Source organism: Mesoplodon mirus (assembly GCF_964341445.2).
Source record: "Mesoplodon mirus genome assembly, chromosome: X".
In the NCBI taxonomy this organism is placed as follows: domain Eukaryota; kingdom Metazoa; phylum Chordata; class Mammalia; order Artiodactyla; family Ziphiidae; genus Mesoplodon; species Mesoplodon mirus.
This window is the reverse complement of record NC_138981.1, coordinates 97144142-97168294: the sequence shown is the minus strand read 5'-3', so window position 1 is coordinate 97168294 and position 24153 is coordinate 97144142. Positions and strand designations below refer to the sequence as shown.

At 40.7% G+C, this 24153-nt stretch overlaps 1 protein-coding gene across 2 annotated transcripts in view; it reads left to right on the top strand.

The window, feature by feature from the left end:
• LHFPL1 (LHFPL tetraspan subfamily member 1) overlaps positions 1 to 24153 on the top strand; it is a gene marked incomplete at its 3' end in the record, with an annotated part of 51796 nt that overhangs the window by 19938 nt on the left and 7705 nt on the right. The window lies entirely within an intron of this gene.

The following is a 24153-nucleotide window of genomic DNA, read 5'->3' as shown; positions in this document are numbered from 1 at the left end:
TCTATGGTGACCAACTTCACTGAGAATGGCTTAAGTTCATTATTGTGAATTGGGAATAGATTGGACTCTCCCTGGAAGATTTCAAAATATTTGTCCAACCTACCATGGTGGAAGAGAATAGGAGGAGAAATGTCCAGGTCTCCTTGAGTATTCTCAGTTGTAGGAGAGGATTTTGAAACAATGAGGCCACCCATTCCCCATAGCTTATGCTCCAATACTTCCCTTTTTTCTCTGTGGCCTTAGATTGTTTTTTGAGTCTCACCTGACTCATTTTTGGAGGAAGGAGCTGTTTACTATACACACATAACATAACGGAAGGGCTATATAGAAGACATGACAAATGTAGACCCCAGCATGTTCAGTGTTCCTGGCTCAGGGCAGGGCTGACTGGTAAATATAATAATTCTGCCATAGATGAAGGAATGAATAAATACTTGGGGGCAGGTACTGGGTTGTTAGTCCTATAATTCTACTTTTCTAAAATAACAGCTTTATTGATATATAATTCACATGCCATAAAATTTGCCATTTTAAAGTGTACAATTAGTGGGTTTTAGTATATTCACAAGGTTGTGCAATCATCACCACTATCCAATTCCAGAATATTTTCATCACCCCAAAATGAAACCCCTTACCCATTAGCAGCCACTCCCCATTCCTCCTTGTACCCAGCCCCCAGAAACCACCATCAACTTAGATTTGCCTGTTCTGGACATTTCAGATAAATGCAGTCATATTATAATATGTGGCTTTTTGTGTCTGCCTCCTTTTACTTAGCATGATGTTTTCAAAGTTCATCCAGGTTGTAGCTTGTATCAGTACTTCTGCCTTTCATGGCTGAATAATTTTCCATTGTATAGATATAACATATTTTATCCACTCATCAGTTGATGGGTACTTGGGTTTTTCTACTTCGGGGATATTATGAATAATACTGCTATAAAAATTTGTGTATACATTTTTGTATGAAAATATATTTTTATTTCTCTTGGGTATGTATCTAAGTAGGTGTGGAATTGCTGGGACAAATGGTGACTCTATATTTAAGACTTCTGAGGACCCTTCAGGCTGTTTTCCAAAGTGAAAACATCACTTTGGAAACTGCATCATTTTACATTTCCATCAGCAATGTATAAGGGTTCCAATTTTCCAATATCTTCACCAATACTTATTTTACATTTATTAAATTATAGCCATCCCAATGTGTGTGAAATGATATCTCACTGTGATTTTAATTTATCTTTCCCTGATGATCAATTTTGTTGAGCATCTTTTCATTTACTTATTGGCCATTTCTATATATTCTTTGAAGAAATATCTATTCATATCTTTTGCTGATTTTTAACTGGATTATTTGCCCTTTTTGTTGAGTTGTAAGAGTTCTTAATGTATTCTGGACACTAGACCCCTTTCAGTTATATGATTTGCAAGTACTTTTTCTCATTCTGTGGGTTGTATTTTCACTTTCTTGATGACATCCTTTGAAATGCAAAATTATTTAATTTTGATGAAATCCACTTTTATCTAATTTTTCTCTTGTTGCTTGTGCTTTTGGTATCAGATCTAGGAATACAGTATTGTCAAATCTAAAGTCATGAAGACTGTTTTGGCTACTCTGGGTCCCTTGCATTTACATGTGGATTTTAGGTTCAGCTTGTCAATTTCTGCAAAAAAATCAGTTGGGATTTTGATAGAGGTTGGATCAGTTTGGAGTGTATTGCCTCTTTAGCAATATTAAGTTTTCCAGCCCATGAACACAAGATGATGTTCCAGTGAGTTAGGTTATCTTTAACCTCGTTTGATGATATTTTGTAGTTTTCATTATATAAGCCTTGCGATTTGTTGGGTGACATATATCCCTAAGTATTTTATTGTTTTGATTATATTGTAAGTGGAATTGCTTTCTTAATTTTATTTTTGGATCACTCATTGTTAGCGTATAGAAATACAAATAATTTTTCTGTATTGACCTTATATCCTGCAAACTTGCTGAACTCCTTTACTAATTCTAATGAACTTTTAGTAGATTACTTAGGATTTATTATATACAGGATCACATGATCTGAGAAGAGAGATAGTTTTACGTCTTCCTTTCCAATCTTTTCCTTGTGTAATTGCCCCGGCTAGAACCTCTAGGACAATGTTGAATAGAACTTGTCAGAGTTCTATTCAACATCCTTGTCTTATCCCTGATCTTAGGGGTAAAGCATCCAGTTCTTCACCACTAAGTAAGAAGTTGGCTAGGCTATTTTCATAGATGGCTTTTATTAGGTTTGAGAAAGTTCCTTTCTATCTATTCCTAGTGTAAGAGTATTCATCATGAAAAGGTGCTGGATTTTGTCAAATGCTTTTTCTACACCTACTGAGATGATCATATGTATTTTATTGATTTTCATATGTTAAACCAACCTTGAATTTTTTGGATAAATCACAGTTGGTCATGGTGTATAATCCATTTTATATGTTGCTGGATTCAGTTTGCCATATTTTGTTGAAAATTTTTGCATCTATATTTATTAGGAATATTAGTCTGTAGATTTCTTTCTTGTGATGTGTTGGTTGGATTTTGGTATGAGGATAATATTTTTCTAATAAAATGAGTTGCTACTTTGATTAATGTAAAATACCAGAGTGAAAAACTGCAGATGTCATTTGCATGTAGTCGTTTGGCAGTTTTCTGCACCAATCACCACCTCTAAGGACCTAGTTCCCAAATGGGCAATTTTGTATTTGGCTGCCTCTGTCCCAAGTTGATGGGCTTCAATTGTGTTTACCACAGGATCATTACTTTTCTCTTCCTTCATTTACTCAGGTTTTTTTTTCCCTTTGGTTACTGTTTCCCTCTCCACTGCATTCTTCTCCTTTATTTACCCTTCTCTCCTACACCATATATTTGCCTAAGGGCTCTAGCTCCCCTCTCTTTAGTGCACTGGACACTGTGTTGTTCTGTGAATCTGTAGAGGTGAAGGAATTGAAGAATCCTGCTTGAGTAAAGCCCTCCTAGTTCCTTTTTTGAATCACTGTCACATCCTTCCAACTCCCTGTGTCTCTTATTCCTCTGAAGGAATTTGCTGCCCACATTTGCTGCCCATATTCTCCAATTGCATGCCTGTATATTAGCACCTTTCTGGTTAGTACTGAAAAAATGAGATAACCTGTGCCATTCCTGACCCATTTCTAGTCAGCTGCCCAAACATACATGACAATGACAACTCTATTAACAGTTGTTCCCTTTCAATATAGAGGTGCTAGGAGCAGCAGTAAAACTTGTAGTAGAATTAAAAAGAAATCTTTTATGATGTGATGGGAATGCCAAGCTTGTGAATACCAAGATTTGGGAATGCCAATGCTAGAAGTACAGCCTTTCCCCTTAGACTTTTCTTTAATACCCTGGAGGTTCTGGAAGTGTGGAAGCATCCTCACACACCTTAGATATTAATAGGATATATGAATGAAATAGGAGAAAAGTACTGAGTGTCCAGTGTATAGGCCTTTGTTCCCTTTTCCTTGATAGGCAGCATGGTATACTGAAAGATCATAGTTTGGAGTAAAAGATCTCGGTTGGTATCCAGGCTCTGCCATCTTTGTAGTTGTATGGGGTAAAGTCACTTGATATCTATGTCTCAGTTTCCTTCTCTGTAAAATGGGGGATACTAATAATACCCATATCAGTGCTGTTGTTACGGTGAAATAAGAAAAAGTATATTGAAGTAGCTAACACAGGGTTTGACTTAAAATAGATGATGGGCTTCCTTAATAGACAGCAGAGTAGAATGTGCTGGGGGGTAGACTGTCAAATGATGGCATTACTTTGATTCTGCTGTAGGCTCTGTACCCTACTATATGCTCTGTATTTTGGGAAGGGAGAGACACAGAGCCAAGAAAGACATGGACCCTACCTGAGCTTCTTACCTTGAGTGGCTTGAGAGGGGTGAAGGGGATAGGGAGGACAATAGAAGAAGGCATTGCCAGTCAGGGAAGTTGATTCTTAGAGTAAGTAGATTTCTCACTCTGATACTTTGAATGGCCTCCTGCAGCCTCCAGTATGAAAGGGTTACAATCGTGTCTTCAACTCCTCTTTCCTTAGGTTTCCCAGTCAAGTTATCCTAAACTATCCACAGTTATGATTTTTAGTCCTAGCCTGAATTATCAAAGATATGACTTGTATTAAGACAGCAATCTTGATATCTGTGTTGCATTAGAGATAGCCACAAATGCTTTGATACTCTTCCCATATAGAAGCCAAGTCAATCTCTACCCTCTATCCTCCGAATCTGGGCTGGCCTACCTACAACTGCTTTAAACAATACAGTATGGCAGAAGTAACATCAAGTTTATTCTAGGCCTAACATCTAAAGAACCTGTAGTTTCCATGTTGGTTTCTTGGAGCTCTGAGCCGTCATATAAAAAAATCTGACTACTCTGCTGGACACCACATGGAAAGTCCTAGAGATAATTGGAGACAGAGAGACCCAGTTGAGTCCAAACTTCCAGCCAAGGCACCAGACATATGAGTGAAGCAGTCCTGGACCCTCCACACTAGCCATATGAATACCACTGAATGACCCTTTTTGATGCCAATTGCACTAGAAGTATTGCTCAGCTGAGCCCTGACCAAATTGTGACTGACAGATTTATGAAATATAATAAAATGATTGTTGTTTTCAGCTGCTATGTTCTGGGAGTGGTTTGTTATACAATAATAGACAACCAGAAAAATGCCAATTCATATACATACAAATTTAAGATTTTTTTTTTTTTTTTTGCGGTAGGCAGGCCTCTCACTGTTGCGGCCTCTCTCGTTGCGGAGCAAGGCTCCGGACGCGCAGGCTCAGCGGCCATGGCTCATGGGCCCAGCTGCTCCGTGGCACGTGGGATCCTCCCAGACGGGGGCATGAACTCGTGTCCCCTGCATCGGCAGGCAGACTCTCAACCACTGCGCCACCAAGGAAGCCCTCTGCCCATTATTATTATTATTATTATTTATTTATTTATTTATTTTTGCCGTACGCAGGCCTCTCACTGCTGTGGCCTCTCCCGTTGTGCAGCTCAGGCTCTGGACGCGCAGGCTCAGCGGCCATGGCTCACGGGCCCAGCCACTCTGCAACAAGTGGAATCCTCCCAGACCGGGGCACGAACCCGTGTCCCCTGCATCAGCAGGCAGACTCTCAACCACTGCGCCACCAGGGAAGCTCTAAGATTATTATTTTTAATCAAAAGTAATTTATGTATGTGATAAAATAAAACAGTACACAAAGGTTGAACATGCAAAGTCAGTCTTTTTCCTGACACCAATACCATTCCCCAAAGAGACCATTACATTCCTTTTGTATCTCTCCAGAATTTTTCATAAATGTAAAAATATGTGTTTCTATGCATATCTTTATTTTGTCCAACCAAAATCATATTATGTATCTATCTAACTATCTAGCTATCCATACTGTTCTGCACTTTGCATTTTCCACTAACCAATATCTCTTGAAGAGCTATTAACATTTATAGATCTCCACCCTGTGTTTTAGACACACCCTAATTTTTCCATTGTAGGAATAGCATAAATTCCACGAGGGCAGGGATATTTGTCTGTGAGATTAAGTAACTTGCCTAAGGTCACTCAGCTGGTAGAGTGGCAGAGCTGAGATTCAAATTCTAGAAACCTGGTCTAGGTAACACCATCCAGTAGAAGTTTCTGCAATGATGGAAATATTCTGTGTCTTGCTGTCCAACGTGTTAGCCACAAGCCACTTGTTGGTGAGTGTTTGAAATGTTAGGTTTGTGGGACTGATTTTTAATTTTATTTTATTAATCTAAATTTTAATAAATATTAATGTATTTAATTTTATGAATGTAATTTATTTTATTTTATTAATTTAAATGTCATAGTCACAATGTGACCAGTGGCTACCATTTTGGACAGCAGGGCTTGAAAGTCTGTGCTCTTAGCCACTATGCTCCTCTGTAGAGAAGAGCCTATTGAGGAGACTCAAAAGGAGTAGCCAGAGGGATGTAAAGAAAATGAAGAGTGTGGTGTCACAAAAGCCAAGAGAAAGAGAGTATGTCAAAAAAAGAAAGAGGCATGGTCATTTGTGTTTAATGCTGCTGCAAGTTGCTGGATGAGGATAGAGAAGTGGCCACTGGAGTCAGCCAGACGAAGGGACCCAGAGGAGCAGTTTGGGATTTATAGATATTAGAGGTATTGTGAGATGAGGAAATGAATTCAGTACGTGACGACAATTCTTTCAAAAAGTTTTGCTATGAAGGAGAGCAGAGAAACTGTGTAGTAACTGAAGGAGAATGTGGGATGAAGAGAGGCTTTTACTAAGTTGACCAAATAGTTGAATGATGATGGTAATGATCCTATAGTGGAGAGAGATTGATGTAGAATAGCAAGGTCCTTGACAAAGTGAAGGTGCAATGAGCAGGACCCATGAACAGAGATTTCAGTTGATTTCAACTGATTTCCTACACACATATTTCAGCTTTGCTGTGATTTTCAAAATTCTCTTAGATCTATAAAACTATTAGGGCATTCCTTCATATCCAAAGGCCTATAAGCATCGGACACACAAATGAGCTCCATTGAGAATTTAGAGAAGCTAAATACTTCTAATGGCACATAGCTGTTTTCAAGCAAGCTTATAAAACCATTGTGTTATCAGGAGCACATAATTCTAAGGTAAGGTCTCTACCTTATCAATGGATCACATTAGCAACCTGTTCTCATGAATATGATCTAATCTGATCCTTGAAAGTACATGCATAGCAGATGGTGGTGTGCCCATTTTATAATGAGGAAACCCTGAAATATGGAGAGGTACAGTGATTTGTGTAAGGTCACACAGCAAGTTAAAGGCAGAACTGTGAGTAGAGCCTTATCTCCTAATTCACTGCCGTGTGTGTGCTACAATGACTTTTTTCCTCTCTATTGGTGATGGTGTATCTTGAGTCATTTGAGAATTTTTTCCTTAAGATATGCTTTAGCTCTATTGTTTTCAGAAACAAATGTCTGAAACATCATGGAAAGTACCCAGTATTGCATCCTGTCTCCCCCCTCCCTCACCACCTGTGCTCAGCCTGAGTTCCCTGTCAATCTTTTAGTATTATCAGAATACAAATAAATAAGGCAGTGGCTGGACGTGATGGGATTCTCAAAGAGTTCCTCAGTGGAATGAATATGTGTGGGAAATTTTAAAGTGCCTCTAGATTTGACTTGCACTAATAAAGGCACCTAAATTGACCAGCAAAATTTGATCATAGAAGAAAAATATAAAGATGTGTAGAAAAGTTTTTGTGTTCCACGTTCTAAGATCATATGCAGTCTACCTAGGACCTCTCTCTGGTCTTCTGGGATATCTACTCCTTATGTGTGTCTTATCTCAGTCTCTCTTCCTGAGAGAAGGAGACTGTGTGTGTTTTTTGGGGGGAGTGTCAGATAAACAATCTGAAGGGGATGGGGAAGATACAGATCTCAAAACAAAAGCTTACAGTTATGAAAGGAATCTCAAACCCCTTGCCCTCCAAAAGTTTGAACTCTTTCTTTCCAATGCCTCTCCTGTTTCTAGGATCTCGTCTCCTGTCTCTCAGTCCATCTTCCAGGTTCCCTGCCATCCCAATCCTCCCCCAGTGCCTGCTCTACATCCGCCCACCCCAGAAATTCACTTACCTGGCTCTTACCCACAAGAGCCATCAGTTAAGTTTAGGTAATTGACTCTCTTTCTTCTTTTTCTTCAGTTAAAGAAGAAGTTAACTTGTATGGAACCACAAAATGCCCCAAATAACTAAAGTAATCTTGGGAATGAAGAACAAAGCCAGAGGCATCACACTTCCTGATTTCAAACCATATTACAAAGTTATAGTAGTCAAAACAGTATAGTATTGGGCTTAAAAACAGACACATAGATCAGTGGAAGAGAATACAGAGCTCAGAAATAAACCCACACAAATATGGTCAATTAATCTATGACAAAGGAAACAAGAATATACAATGGGAAAATGATAGTCTCTTCAATAAATGGTATTGGGGAAACTTGACGGCCACATGCAAAAAAATGAAACTGGACCACTATCTTACACCATACACAAAAATTAAAATGGGTTAAAGACTTTAACATAAAACCTGAAACCATAAAACTCCTAGCAGAAAACATAGGCAGTAAGCTCCCTGACATGAATCTTGGCAATGATTTTTTTGGATTTTAAACCAAAAACCAAGGCAACATATGCAAAAATAAACAAGTGGAGCTACATCAAACTAAACAGCTTTTGCATAGCAAAGGAAACCATCAACAAAATGAAAAGGCAACCTACCAAATGGAAAAAAAGATATGCAAATCATATATCTGATAAGGTGCTAATATCCAAAATATATACAGAAGTCATATAAATCCATAGCAAAAAATCAAACAATCTGATTTAAAAATGGTGACAGGATCCAAATAGACATTTTTTCCAAAAAAAGGCATACAGATGACAGATGTCCAACAGGTACATGAAAAGGTGCTCAACATCACTAAGTATCAAAGAAATGCAAATGAAAACCATAGTGAGATATCACCTCACACCTGTCAGAATGGCCATCATCAAAAAGACTACAAACGATAAATGCTGGAGAGGGTGTGGAGAAAAGGGAACCCTCTTGCACTGTTGGTGGGAATGTAAATTGATACAGCCACTATGGAGAACAGTATGGAGGTTCCTTAAAAAACTAAAAATAGAACTACCATACGACCCAGCAATCCCACTACTGGGCATATACCCTGAGAAAACCATAATTCAAAAAGAGTCATGTACCAAAATGTTCATTGCAGCTCTATTTACAAGAGCCAGGACATGGAAGCAACCTAAGTGTCCATCAACAGATGAATGGATAAAGAAGACGTGGCACATATATACAATGGAATATTACTCAGCCATAAAAAGAAACGAAATTGAGTTATTTGTAGTGAGGTGGATGGACCTAGAGTCGGTCATACAGAGTGAAGTAAGTCAGAAAGAGAAAAACAAATACTGTATGCTAACACATATATATGGAATATATATATTAAAAAAAGCTCATGAAGAACCTAGGGGCAAGACGGGAATAAAGACACAGACCTACTAGAGAATGGACTTGAGGATACAGGGAGGGGGAAGGGTAAGCTGGGACAAAGTGAGAGAGTGGCATGGACATATATACATTACCAAACGTAAAATAGATAGCTAGTGGGAAGCAGCCGCATAGCACAGGGAGATCAGCTCAGTGCTTTGTGACCACATAGAGGGGTTGGATAGGGAGGGTGGGAGGGAGGGAGATGCAAGAGGGGAGAGATATGGGGACATATGTATATGTATAAGTGATTCACTTTGTTATAAAGCAGAAACTAAAACACCATTGTAAAGCAATTATACTCCAATAAAGATGTTTAATATATATATATATATATATATATATATATATATATGTGTGTGTGTAAGGAATAAGAAGTGTTGGCAAGGATGTGGAGAAAAGCGAACACCTGTGCACTGCTCGTGGGAATGTAAATTGGTGCAGCCACTATGGAAAACAGTATGGAGGTTCCTCAAAAAATTAAAAATAGAACTACCAGATGATCTAGCAATTCCACTTCTGGGTATTTATCCAAGGAAAACAAAAGCATTAACTCGAAAAGATATATGCACCCCTATATTCATTGCAGAATTATTTGCAGTAGCCAAGACATAGAAACAACCTACATGTCCATTGATGAATGAATGGATAAAGAAACTGTGGATATATAGACAATGGAACATTATTCTTCCACAGAAAACAAGGAGATATTGCCATTTGCAGCAACATGGATGGACCTTGAGGGCATTATGCTAAGTGAAATAAGTCAGACAGACAAAGACAAATACTGTATGATCTGAAAAAAACAACCAACAACAAAAGAAAAAAACAAACTCACAGATACAGAGAATAGGTTGGTGGTTGCCAGAGGCAGAGAGTGGGGATTAAGTGGAATGGGTAAAAGGAGTCAAAAGGCACAAACTTCTGGTTATAAAATATATAAGTACTGGGGATGTAATGTACAGCATGGTGACTATAGTTAATAATACTGTATTGTATATTTGAAAGTTGCTAAAAGAGTAGATCTTAAAAGTTCTCATCGTAAGAAAAAAAATGTATAACTATGTGTGGTGATGGATATTAACTAGATTTATTTTCATGATCATTTCACAATATATGCATATAGTGAATCATTACATATTGTACACCTGAAATTAATATATGTCATATGTCAATTATATCTCAATAAAAATAAGAAATTAACAATCAAATATTTTAAAGAGAAAAATAAACAATAATCATGAACTTGAACTGAAACCTACCATGGGAGGGACATTGTAGTTCAATCAGTGGTCTCATTTATAGCTACTGAGACCCAATAAGCACAGTGACTATCTCAATTCCCCACTAGGGACTTGGGCCTAGCTCACTGACTCTCACGCACACTGAGATGTTGCTCAATGGCAATCCAATATCTGTTTGTTGAATGAATCACCTATTCAGTAACAAGGGGAAAGTCAGACAAAGGCTCCCAGCAATAGCCAAGTGCCAACTTTCCCACACTTTAATTTGATTGAGTAAATGAAAGATTTAAGCTGAGAAAGTTGTTTTGATGGTTGTTATTTGAACTCTAGACATCAAATGAAGATTTCATGGACTTGATCCCACACAAATGAATCTATCTCGGTTCAACATTAAATTGATGCATTTAACTCCACGTTCTAGTTACTTCACCAAGCCTTTAATTGGCCTCACCAAGAATGGGAGCCAGGGAAGAACCCATGGGAGGATTGCCTAGTGGTAAGAGTGGGCTTTATCATAGCTACACCCTTAGTTCTGTGACCTTGGGCAAGTTTTTCAGCATTTGGAGCTTATTGCTACTTCCTGGGGTGGTTGTGTGGATCAAATGACATCACACATGCAAAACCCTCAGTACAGTGTTTGGTATATAGTAACCAGTCAACATTTGTTGTCTGGTATCATCATCATTATAATGATACCGATTGTTGAAATGAAAAGGTCCCCAGTACTTTAGTTTTCAGAAAAAAGCAAGGAGCCACTTGTACATAGCATGATGAATAACAACACAGGCTAATAGTAGAAAGACCTGGGTTCAAATGTGAGCCCAGCCACTTACTATTTGTGCATCTTTGGGCACACTACTCAACCTCTCTGCATTTCCATTAATGGGGTGGATAAAAATATTTTTCTCCCTAAGGTTATTGAGAAGATTAAGTAAAGTAAAACACACCTAAAAATATTTAGCACACTAGGTTGCACTAAATGTAACCTGTTGTTAGTAGGTAATGAGCCCAGTTCTCAAGAGCCTCTTTGGAGAGGATGCCCCAGGCTTGACTTCTGGGAGGGAGGGAGGGAGGGACCCACTCAACTTGACAAAGGCCCACAACAGAGGCTACCTAAAGGCCTTGTGTATGTGCCCTGTGTTTCCTCTCTCAGAGGCCCATTTCCTTTTTTCTCCCATCATTTCCTGTCATTCTTGCCAGTTCAAAGCCTTTTATGGTGACTCGGGGTTTGGCCTTTATGAGTTCAGTTTACAGGCGTTTCCTGTTACCTTTCCTCTCTGTCAGTTTCCTTCTTTATGGACAACGTTTTCTTGTGCTCACCAGAGCATAATAAAACAGCTTAATACATTCTCATGTCCACAGAGGGGCAGCAGAGTGTGGTAGAAACAGCCCTCGCCTGGGTATCAGAACAGCTGGGTTTTAATTTTCCTAAGCTTGCTTGGGCATGTCACTTTCCCACTCTGAACCTTGGTTTCCCTGTTTTTACATAGAGAGCATTGGACTAGACTGATGAACAACTAGAGGCCACAGATACCTACCTAACTCCCTGTCGTGAGCTACCTACCTTTGTGGTGAGGCCCTGGATCTAATTTCATATTTATTTTGTTCTTAAAAACCAGAAGGATAGTGAAGAAATAAACCAGTCTTCTTAAGGCAACCCTCCTGGAGGAGAGGAGCCTTTTAGTATCACTCACCCATGGGGTGGGGCTAGGGATTGGCCAAAGGGCTTGCCAGAAGCAACTCATTCATTGGGCAACATCAGCTAGAAAGCCCTGAGCAGCCAATCCTTCTGGAAAACTTATGGCTCAGGTGTTGCTTAAGGTTTTCAGTTGCCCTCCTAGCCTAAACAGAGAGAAGTCTCCACCCAGAGGAGAAGCTGGGCTAAGCTGGAGGAGGGAATCAGTGAGTGAGAGAGTAACTTAATTCAACTGCAGATCCCTGGTGCCGGGCACACTTTTGGCACTCTCTAAATGTTGCATTGAGTGGAATGAACAAATTGTAGGGTGGCTCTATTGCCATCTTACTGTGTGACCATGGACAAGTCATTTCAGTTCTTTATTTTTTGTGTGTTTTAATTGAAATACATTTGGTATATAACACTGTATAAATATAAGCTCTACAACATGTTAGTTTGATACATTTATATATTGTAATATGATTGCCATTGTAGTGATCATTAGCACCTATATTACATTACGTAATTATAATTTCTTTGTAGTGGTTGGAATAATTATGTTCTAGTCTCTTAGCAAGTTTGGTGATTATCATACAATATTGTTTTCTATATTTACTGTACTGTGCATTAGATCTCTAGGGCTTATCTAGTACTTGTTGCAATGTTTGTATCCTTAAACATCTATTCTCTCACCCCCAGCCCCTGATAACCACCATTTTATTCTCTGTTTTTTACAAGTTTGGCTTTTGTAGATTCTACATACAGATTTCAGCTCTTTAGACATATTTCCCCATGACTAAAGTGAGGATGATTTTATCTACCTTCAGAGATTGTTTTGGCCATGAAATGACAAAGTTTACATGAATGTGCTTGATGAAAAAAATGCCCAATAGGTGTAAGGGGTAAAAAATGAGAAAGCTGATCTACCATTAACTTCCTCCTCCCTGTCATTTCAGTAGCTAAAATTCAGTGCTAGTTTTCTCACTGACCATCTCCTGTTAAAAAGAGAGAAGAACTTAGGGTTTCCCTGGTGGCGCAGTGGTTGCGAGTCTGCCTGCCCATGCAGGGGACGTGGGTTCGTGCCCCGGTCCGTGATAGATCCCACATGCCGTGGAGCGTCTGGGCCCGTGAGCCATGGCCGCTGAGCCTGCGCATCCGGAGCCTGTGCTCCACAGCGGGAGAGGCCGCGACAGTGAGAGGCCCACGTACCGCAAAAAAAAAAAAAAAAAAAGAGAGAGAACTTAAAGTAATGAGACTCTATACATCACATGGAATGCTAAACTATTTTTATTTTGAATAGAAAAAATAATGGTGCTTATAAACATTTCAGTCTTTCCTGAAATTCCCCATATGAGAGGAGGGTGCATACCCCTGGAGTAGTGGATCCCTAAGGTGACTTCCAGCTTGGTGACTCCAGAGGGAGGCAAGGCTCTAAAAAGGCCTCAAGGGCAGGTCCTCAGCTTTACTTGGCCTTATTTTCCCACCCAGTGTCCCACAGAGGGTCTAGTGGGCTCACTGACTGAAACAGTGAAGGCAGAATTGTGAACCAGTTGTTTATACATCAGACCACCACGCGATGGCAGTAAAGTCAGGCGGATTCATTCTGTTCTGTTTCTTTCTCGACCCTGCCTGGTCCTCAGGTCAAAGAACATGATTCACGCTTAATTTCCTTGCTTCCATTTCCTCCACACAATTTCCTTCTATAAACTTCATCACCAGCTTTCTTTGTTCCCCTCACCTTTAGTGAGTGAGTGTCTTTCCCTGTCTATTCTGGGATGATACTATCTCCTAAGCCTCTGTTTTAAAATCAGAAATCATTTTTTATTAATTTATTTTTTTAAAATTTTTGCTGTGTTGGGTCTTCGTTTCTGTGCGAGGGCTTTCTCTAGTTGTGGCAAGCGGGGGCCACTCTTCATCATGGTGCACGGGCCTCTCACTATCGCGGCCTCTCTTGTCGCGGAGCACAGGCTCCAGATGCACAGGCTCAGTAGTTGTGGCTCACGGGCCCAGTTGCTCCGCGGCATGTGGGATCCTCCCAGACCAGGGCTCGAACCCATGTCCCCTGCATTAGCAGGCAGATTCTCAACCACTGTGCCACCAGGGAAGCCCAGAAATCATTTTTTAATTGGAGGTGTTAATACTGCAGCAACCATTTCACAGGGCTCTTGTGAGGATAAAATGAAATTATATATACCTAAAACATTTAGTACAGGGTCTATACTCAATAAATGTTAAAAATAACTGCTATTATAATTACTGTTATTATTTTTATAGTTTAGACTGACCCAGAAGTTTCTTTTTTTAAGTAAAACGAAATGGGTTTCAAAGTCAGGAGCCAGAAAGAAAACCAGGGACAACTCCTTCACATCCTAGGAGCAATTCTCTGGCTAAATTAATGTTACAGGGGTGAAAATATATGTCTCTGTGTTGTTTCATATGACTTTTTCAAACCATCTTCACCAAGCCCCATCCAGGTGAATTGAGAAAAATTGCATCAGACATACCTTTCAAGCACTGCATCGAGCTAGGTAGGTCCCAATAAATGTTGATTCCCTTCTACTTTTCATCTAAAAGCTAGACCAGTTTGGGCTCATGATACGGTCTGATTCAGGTGGTTCCCCACTGTGCTCTGCATCAAAATCATTTGGGCCCCCTCCTCAGAGATAGTGATTATGTAGATATGGAGTAGGGCCTAGGAATCCGAACTGTAAAGTTCTCCCCAGACATTTTTGGGAACTTGTGGACTAGTTGAAAAGTGTTTAGCTGAGAGAAAAAGGAGCTGAGAAGTACTGATCATTCTAGGTGCCATGCTAAGTGCTTTATATGTGTCATCTCATTTGATCTTCACAGCTACCCTGAGAGGTAGGTGGTGTCACTTCTATTTTACCCATGGGGGACCTGAAACTCAGAAAGGTTAAATGACTTGCCTAGAGCTTTAGTCTATAAATGACAGAGCATGGTTTCAAACGCAGTTCCTTATAACCCTCATCCCAGGCCCTTCTCCCTGCACCACATGACTTACCGAGCACACATGTGCCTGGTCCTGTCTCTACCCTCTGACTAAGTGGGAACCTTGGTCAAACACTTCATCTGGCTGCTCATTTGCTTCCTAATAACAATATTTCTGTCTCTGGCTGGGAGGTGATAAATGAATAAAATAACTGAAAAAGGACTAAATGAAATAATGGATGGAAAAATTACCTTGTAAAATAGTAAAGTGCTACACACATATTGTATTATTTGTGGCATTAGTTATTGCTCAGGGAACTTGGGTCCCAGGAAAGTCTCTATGATCTAAACACGTGTTGACCAATGGAGCATGGATAGAAACAGCTGATGTTCAAGGCTGGCATTGCTGATACGGGGTAAAGTCAATGGCTGGAATGAGGGGTCAGGTCTGGCCTTTTAACACTCGTAAGTTTTTGAATAGTATGTCAAAAAGAGATAACAGTCACTCAATAAGCATATTCTGGACACTTACTATATACAAGATGCTAAATGGACAACTGTACATAATTCATAGAATTCAAGAATACAGTCTTCAAGGAGCTTGTAGTTTATTTGAGGAGACATGATATATATATACATATACATACATATATATATGTATATATATATAAAACAATGGACATCTAACAAATACAACCATAATGTCAGTCATCAGAAGGAATAAATACTGCCAGCAAAGGCATACAATGAGAACTGTATAATCTGTCTTCTTTCCCTTAGTATCAGTTATCTGGATAACAGAAAACAGTTCCTGACTCTCTCTCTCTCTCTCTCTGTTCCTCAAGTTACTGCACACTGCTGCCTTGCTCTGTGGCCTAAGTGGCTTTTCAAAAGGGCAAATCTGATGTCACTCTCATTTTTTAGCAATGGTTCCCCATGGCCTTCAGGATAAACTCCAGACTCCTTAGCATGGTCTATGGGGACCCTGGCCATCATTTCCATCACCACTCAAGCTTCTCTTGCCCAGTCACCCTGAAAATACCATGTTCCTTCAAACTTTGCAACCTTGCATGTGTTCTTCCCTTATTAGAAATACCCTTCTCCCCTTCCTCACCTACCTAACTTTTTACTTTTTCTTGAAAACTCCCTGCTCCCTTGAAACTGGGTTCGATGTCCCTCATCTGTATCCTTATATCACTCTATGCTATAACACTTGTCACACTAATACTCTGTTTAGTTGTTCCACGTCTGTCTCTGGTGCCCTTTCACTCATCTGGTTTGTTGATCTTACATATCTGAGAACAACATGTTTAAAGTACTTAACACAGTGCCTGGCACATAGATGCATTTGACCAATATTGGCTATTTCTATTCCAGTTACAGACTTAATTAGCTGAGAAAGTTCAAGTGGATGCAAGAAGAGGTCTATTGAGCAGATGTTAGAGAAGAGGGGCCAGTTTTTTGGTTTTTTCCTTTTTTTTTTGCGGTACGTGGGCCTCTCACCGTTGTGACCTCTCCCGTTGCGGAGCACAGGCTCCGGACGCACAGGCTCAGCGGCCATGGCTCACGGGCCCAGACACTCCGCGGCATGTGGGATCTTCCCGGACCGGGGCACGAACCCGTGTCCTCTGCATCGGCAGGCGGGCTCTCAACCACTGCGCCACCAGGGAAGCCCTATAGGCCAGTTTTTTAGAGGTCTAGTATCCTAGAGAGCTCATGCTGAGTCAGAGAGGTCCAATACTTGATTAGATTTTTTTTTAAACCTGTCTCTTTGGGGAGAGTATGTGACAGTCTGTTTGGGCTCCTATAGAGACACCAAAGACTGGGTAGCTTATAAACAACAGAATGTTTATCTCACAGTTCTGGATGCTGGGCAGTCCGAGATCAATGTGTCAGCAGATTCAGTGTCTGGTGAGGAAATGCTTCCTGATTTCATACAGGGCCATCTTCTCTCTGTGTCTTCACACAGCAGAAGGGGGCAAGGGAGCTCTCTGAGGTCTCTTTTATAAGGGAACTAATCCCATTCATTAAGGCTCTGCCCTCATGACCTAATCACCTCCCAAAGCCTCCACCTCCAAATACTGTCACACTGGGCATTAGCATTTCACATATGAATTGGGGGGGAACACGGACTTTTAGTCTATGGCAGTTCCCAAAGCTCTTCTGAAAAGCTGCTCCAAGTGTAGTTGATGGGCAGTATGAAGGACAAAACAGAGTGACATGGAGGTTTTTTTCAGGGGCAAGTAGGAGTCAATCTTGGGAAAGACCCAGTAGCATAATTTCAATTGGCCGGAGACATAATTCCTCCCCCTCACCCCCAGTGGAATAAAAAGATGAGCAGAGTAGCTAAACCTCAGGCTAGTTATGCAAGAAATGATATAAGTAGGAAAGGCAGGCTGGCAAAGTATGAAGTTAAGTCAGAAACAAATGCTCATTAGTGGTGAGGAAGAGTTCAGTCAAAGGATTCAATTTGTTTAGCAGAAGTTTGTGTAAGAGAGAGAACAAAATTGACCAAATTAGGGCATCTCTGTCACCATGAGGATTTGACACTTTACTGAGTGCTACCCTGACTTTCTAGCAAGTGCCCTGGTCTGCCCTTACCCTTTAGAACATTGGGTTTGACCAAGACAGAGTTGGCAACTCACAATGTCCTACCTCCCTAGCAGACCTGACTAAACCAGTGGTTACCTGAACCACTGAAGTTTTCAGAGGATTTTGTTTGTTTGTTTGTTTGGTTTGTGGTTTGTTTGTTTGTTACCTTCTTCTCTGGCAAGGGAGCCTGATAGGCTCCTGGAATCTTCAGTAGGCTCTGCGCCTCCAATCTGGGCTCTTCCTGACACTCATATCCAGCCTAGAGAGTGAGAAGAGACCCCATTCTCATGGTTTTGGCTATCTTTTTACTGGGGTCTGTGGTGGGTGTGGAGGGAAGGGTATTTGGCAATTACCTTTGAATTCATTGGCTTTGCTTTATCATTAACAATTATTCATCCGTATTGAATATAGCAGAGAAAGTTCTCTGCTCATTTAGCTTGGCCTTGGCTGCATTGAAAATGTTTTTGTGCTGCTACCTATGTAGACCTTAAAGTCAGCAGGATTTCTCAGAACAGATGGGACCACCAGCCTCTTCCAAAACCCTGCTGTCTGCTTAGCACTAAATTCAGGTCCCTGTGGCAAAAAAAATGTTGAATAACCAAATAGCAACCTGCCCTCTTCCTCACCACACCCCCCCCCACACCAACCATGCACACTAAACAGCAAGGGGTGGTGGGTTGGAGCTCTGGTTTCATAAGCTTAGATGGTGCCACAGTAATGGGAGCAGCACCTGGTTTTTCTGAGCTGGGTCTGCTTTGGAAAAAATAGGACTCTCATTAGGAAGAGGTCTGTTGAAGATCTCAGTCTCTTCAATCTCTTCACTCCTCAGTGTTCTCGAGTGTTCTAATCTTCTAATATTATCTCCACAAGCTCCCCCTGCCTTTATTCTCATCCTCTTCCACCTACTGCATTGACCCTCCTTTAGTCTCTTTCTCTCCTTTGATCTCTCTCTAGTCCTTCCCCTCTTGATCTACTCTGTAGAATTCCAGAGGAACCTTGCGTGTCTTTCTGTAGCTGAGTATCTTGCCCTCAGGGCCAGTGTGGGCAGCCTGATTTGATATGATGAAGGCCGTGAAGGCCCCCCAGGTGGCTCCCAGACAGACATCCGGCATATCTCGTATCTATCCTGTCCCTCTGCTCTGGGTGCTGAGGTTGAGGGCAATATGCTGGTTCCCACTGCAAGTCCTCCTCTGTTCATGTAGTCACTCCTTCCCTTATCTTGCCTCTAAGGCTACAGTAGTGTCTCTCAAATTCCCTGATTATTGGAGTATCTTAGATGAAAAAAACAGATGTTAATATGGTACTCTCTGCATTCTACTTCAACCACCTCCCAACATCCTGACTCCATGAGTTCCTAGAATTTGTATCTCATCTTTATATAGGAATTCAGTCTTCTCTCTACACTCCTTAAAACAGCTTTATTCCTTCTTGACCTACCCTAAGGCTTGCCTCTATCAGCCTCTCCCCTACCACACTAATATCTGTGGCTTTTACCACTGATTGAAAGTCACAAATAAGCCTTTTTCTGGAGTATTAGCTCTCAGAACTTGACTTTTGGCAACTCTTGCATCAAATCAAAACTTCATGTATCTGAAAATTCCATTACATTTCATCTAGCCATAGTCAGTTTTCAAGGTGTTAGTGGTTATTATTCTTTCTATATCCCTGCTTCTCTGTCTCCTCCTCCAACCTTTCAGGAGCCTAGAATTCCATCAGATGATTCTCTAAAATGGAAGACTTGAGAAACCCCAAAGACAGACTTACCTCATTCTTGTTTTTAATTAAGACTTTAATAAAACAGTTTAAGGTTCACAGCAAAATTGAGGGGAAAGTACAGAGATTTCCCATATGCCCCCTGCTCCCACATATGTACAATCTCCCGCATTACTGACATCCCCCACCAGAATGGTACAACTGATGAAGCTACACTGACACATAATAGTCACTCAAAGTCGATAGTCTACATTATGGCTCATTCTTGGTGTTGTACATTCTATAGGTTTGGGAAAATGTACAATGACATGCATCCATCATTACAGTATTTATCATACAGAGTATTTTCAGTGCTCTAGCAATCCTCTGTGCTCTGCCTATTCATTCCTCCCTACATACCTCCAACCACTGATCTTTTCACTCTCTACATAGTTTTTCCTTTTCCAGAATGTCATATAGTTGGAGTTGTACAGTATGTAGTCTTTTGGGAATGGCTTCTTTCCCTTAGTAATATGCATTTAAGGTTCCCCCATGTCTTTTCATGGCTTGAGAGCTCATTTCAGCACTGAATAATATTCCATTGTCTGGATGTACCACTGTTTATGTATCCATTTACCTAATGAAGGACATCTTGGTTGCTTCCAAGTCTTGGCAATGATGGATAAAGTTGCTGTAAACATCTGTGTGCAGGTTTTTGTGTGGGCATAAGTTTTCAACTCATTTGGGTAAATACCAAGTAGCATGATTGCTGGATCATATGGTATGAATATGTTTAGTTTTGTAAGAGACAGTCAAACTGTCTTCCAAAATGGGCGCACTCTCTTTTTATGCCTTTCCCCTCTTCCTCCAAGGAGGACTCTTTTCTTTGGATTACTTCTCTGGCATATATGGCTTCTGAGCTAGAACTATGACCATGCCTCCTGCAGAGAAATATTCTCTGTTGGACTCATTCTTACTCTAATTCCCAACTCTGACACCCACACCAATGTTGGACCCCACAAAAAGCATTGGCTAGTGGCTAACCCTTCACACTAATGAACCATTGACAGTTGGCCAGACACCAAGTCCCTGAAGAGCATAGGACTGGGGCTCTAGGGGGAGGGTCAGTTTAAGTAGCAGACAGTGATAATTTGTTCTCTAAACAGCAGAGCTATAATAACATAACTTAATGCTAAAGCAAAGGAAATAGAGTCAAACTCCAAGCCAATTTGATTTGCAACTTGGAATAAAAGCAACGTGTCTTGATTTAAATGTCAGGCCCACTGCTGAGTGATGATTTAATAACTTTTATGAGGGATCTTGTCACAGCAAATTCAACACTGGAATAGAATGACTCACAGATAGGGTGTTAGAAATGATACAGAAGAGCACAAAAAGGAACAGACTTATTTCAGTGCTTATCCAAAAGCTTTGCGTAAAGCTAATCTGCAGTTAGGACCTTTACTCTCTCCCTATCCCGCCACCCAATCTTTCTCTTCACAGATACCTATGCATGTATGTAGACACAATCCCCAGGTGTGATGTCAGCTCACTGAAGTATTTTCTGGGGACACAGGTTCTTGAACAATTCTAGCATGGGATTACATTCAGTGCATTCTATCTAAAAGGCAAGGCAGCAGTGAGCCTGGCTATTTCTGAAGAGGATATCAAAACCTCATCTGGTCCTATTGCTCTATCTTTACACAGGTACTTAATTATTTTCTCTCATTTTAAGGGCAAGAGAGCTGAGATCCAGTAGGGTTAAGAGATCTCTTCAAAGAAAGAAATGTCATATATCTCTTGACTCCCAGGGAATTTGTAGTTCCTTCTCAATATCTTATGAGATCTCTCTCCTTGACCTTCTCCAGCTTCCCTGGGCTAGAACACTAGAATGCTCAAGGCTGACCAGGCCCCACTTTCAGCCAGCTTCCCAGGTCAGTAAGGAAACATGCACAGCTGTTCTTAAGGGAGAAAGATCCATTCTGCTCTGGTAATCTTTCAGTCACTAAGATTCGTTTTGGAGGTAATTCAAAGTATAAACATGTGGTGTTTGCCTAAATGATGGTTGATAAACCTTGAAAATATTAACATTTTTGGCCAGATCATTTTTTGTTGTGGGAGGCTGCTTTGTATATTGTTGGATGTGTCAACAGCATCCCTGGCCTCTGGTTAACTGGTCCCTGCCTGTAGCATAAAACTACCTCCAATCCCTTTTACACAGAGCTTTTAGGTTAATCTTCCCAAACTGTACCTCCAACTCAGTGGTTCTTAATGAAAAGCAACCCACCCCCTACCCTGACCCGGCACCTCCACCCCCAGGGACATCTGTTTGGTAATGTCTGTCAATATTTTTGGTTTCCACAGTTCAGTGGTGGAGGGGTAATTTGCAGACATCTAGTAGGTGGAGGTCAGGGTGTTACAATGCACAAAACAACACTCCCCACACCACCCCATTACAACAAAGATTTTTTTGGCCTAAAATGTCAATAGTGCCAAGGTTGAGAAGCCTTGCTGTATCATATCATTCTCTGATCAGAAACTTTCCATTGTTCTCCACTCCTTGTGGGAAAGATAACAGATTTCATGGTCCTTCCTGGTCTAGATTCAGCTTATTATTTGCCATCTACAGCTTCTTTTCTGAAACATGTGATCTGCTTTCTTGCTTATATAACTTTGCTCACACCAACCTCTCCCCCTGCACAGAATGCCCACGTCCCACTATTAAAGTCTGGTTGAAATGCTGTCTCCTCTATAAAGCCCTATCTGAGCCTGAATCCTCCCAGCTACAAATAATTCTTTCCTTGGATGTTACTGGACTATTTTACTCATATGTCTCTTAAAGCATTTATCACATTCATAGTACAATGGAAAATTTGAATTAAAAGGTGCTTTTAGAAATCTCTCCAGTAAAATTCCCTTCACTTTAAGAAAAGGAAATTGAGACCAAGAAAGGTGAAGTGATTAGTTGAAGGCATCATACTGTCTCATAAAACTTGGACCATAGTAATTTGTATCCTTGACTCCACTCTCCCGGCATGGTTGAAACGGATGACCATGGACTTAATCTTGGCATTCAAATCTCAACTCTGACATTTGTAAGTTGGTAAAGTAATTTACCTTTCTGAGATTCGGTTTCCTCAGCTCTGAATGGAAATAATCATGGCTGTTGTGAGAATCAAATGAGATGTTGTATTCAAAATGTATGGCACATAGTAGGTACCTGATACATATTTGTCTGATGAATAGAAGGATCAACTATACTTCAAAGAATAGAATTTAGGGATTGGTGATTGTCCATGGGACTTCACTAAAAGGTGATTGGAGGTAAAGTGTGGTAGTTCATTGCCACTACTGCCTACATTTGCATCCTTCCATAGAAAACCTGAGTTCCTCTGTAGGCCATTAGACCAGTGTCCAAGCTTTCTGTGGAGTAGGTGAGTAATGACAGCAGCTCTCAACTTGGAAATGTAGTTCTTAAAAGGTTTGCTTTTTTTTTCCCTTTTGCAATGCTAGTCATGTAACGTCTCTGTTCCCTCAAGCAGATAACAGGTAGGGTTGTAAGGAGAGGACTGGATAGAAGATGTATTTCCTCTGTTTCTCTTTGGTTTCCTGTTTGGCAGCAGCCTTGGGCTTAGATGCTGTTCAGTGGCCTAATAGACATCTCTGTGAGAGGAAACTCTGCACTTGGGGTGGCAAAGGGGGCACTTTGGTGTTGGTTCCTAGCCCAGTGATACCTGGTTCTGACTTGACTTCAATAAGGTTTATTAAGGCCTTTCTAGCTAGCTCTTCACTCTGGAGCTGCCCACTGTGTCAGCTTTCTTCCTGCTTAGGGCTTTGGAGCAATGGCATGCTAAGCATTTATTCCTTTCATTTACAGAAACAACTCTTTCTCTGGTCCCAGGGTGCATGTACCTAATAGAAAAAACCCTGCTACTCCAGTGGGGGGATGAACTGACAGGCAACTGAGGAAACAGAATGAGACTACTGATGCCTCTCTAGACTAGACTGGGAGCATGCCAGAGAGGAGGAAGCTTCCCAACAGTGGGCCCACCCCAAGAGCTAGCTCCTGTCTACTCTGCTATGTGAGCACAGGAGAATTTTGTTGGAGGAGGCTAGGAGAGAAGCTCAGGTGAGTCTATTGCAAATTGATTTAGGAGCTCCCTCTTTAGAGCTTACAGGTTAAGTGTCCTGTAAGAGGAAAATGGCTTTTGGGAGTATGAGGAAAACAGTAGAGGGCAGAGAACCAGATTGAAAGCAAAGATACTTGGTCTGGATCCCTGCCTCTAACCTCTGCTTCTGAGAGGGTTCCTAGGGCTTTTGACTGAGCCTCACATTCTTGTCTGTGAAGTGGGTGCAATACAGCCTGTAGCCTTCCTTCCAAGGATGGTAAAAGTTGAAGGTTTGCCCATCTCTAGAATTTTCACTCTGTGATACACAAAGCATTATATAAAACCTCCTACTTTTACTGAGTGAGTGAGTCAGTGTCTAAAAGGAGGTATGACAAGGTTGGAGGGGGGGAGATCCAGATCTATTGGCTGCTTGCTTCAACATCTTATTTTTCAGTTCACTCTTCCCAGAGTTCCAATATTATTATTCACGTTGAGGTTACTTTTTAGATAGTTGGATTCCTTTCTTTAAGAGGGCTTCTCTTTCAGATTTACCCCCTCTCTCTGAAGATTGCATTGTTTCAATAGCTACTGTTGTTGCTTTCACCATGAGTTTGGGTGGGGCTATGGGACTTCAGGAAATCATATGACTGCCTAAGTCTATTGGTAAAGTACCATCTCCTCTGAAGAACTAAGATTTGACACTTGCCATGGGAGAGTATAAGGAATTCATTAATTCATTCAGGTACAGAAGGAAAGGTACACTGTACTAATGAAGACTTTTGATGGAATTTGACTTAGGGATGTCAG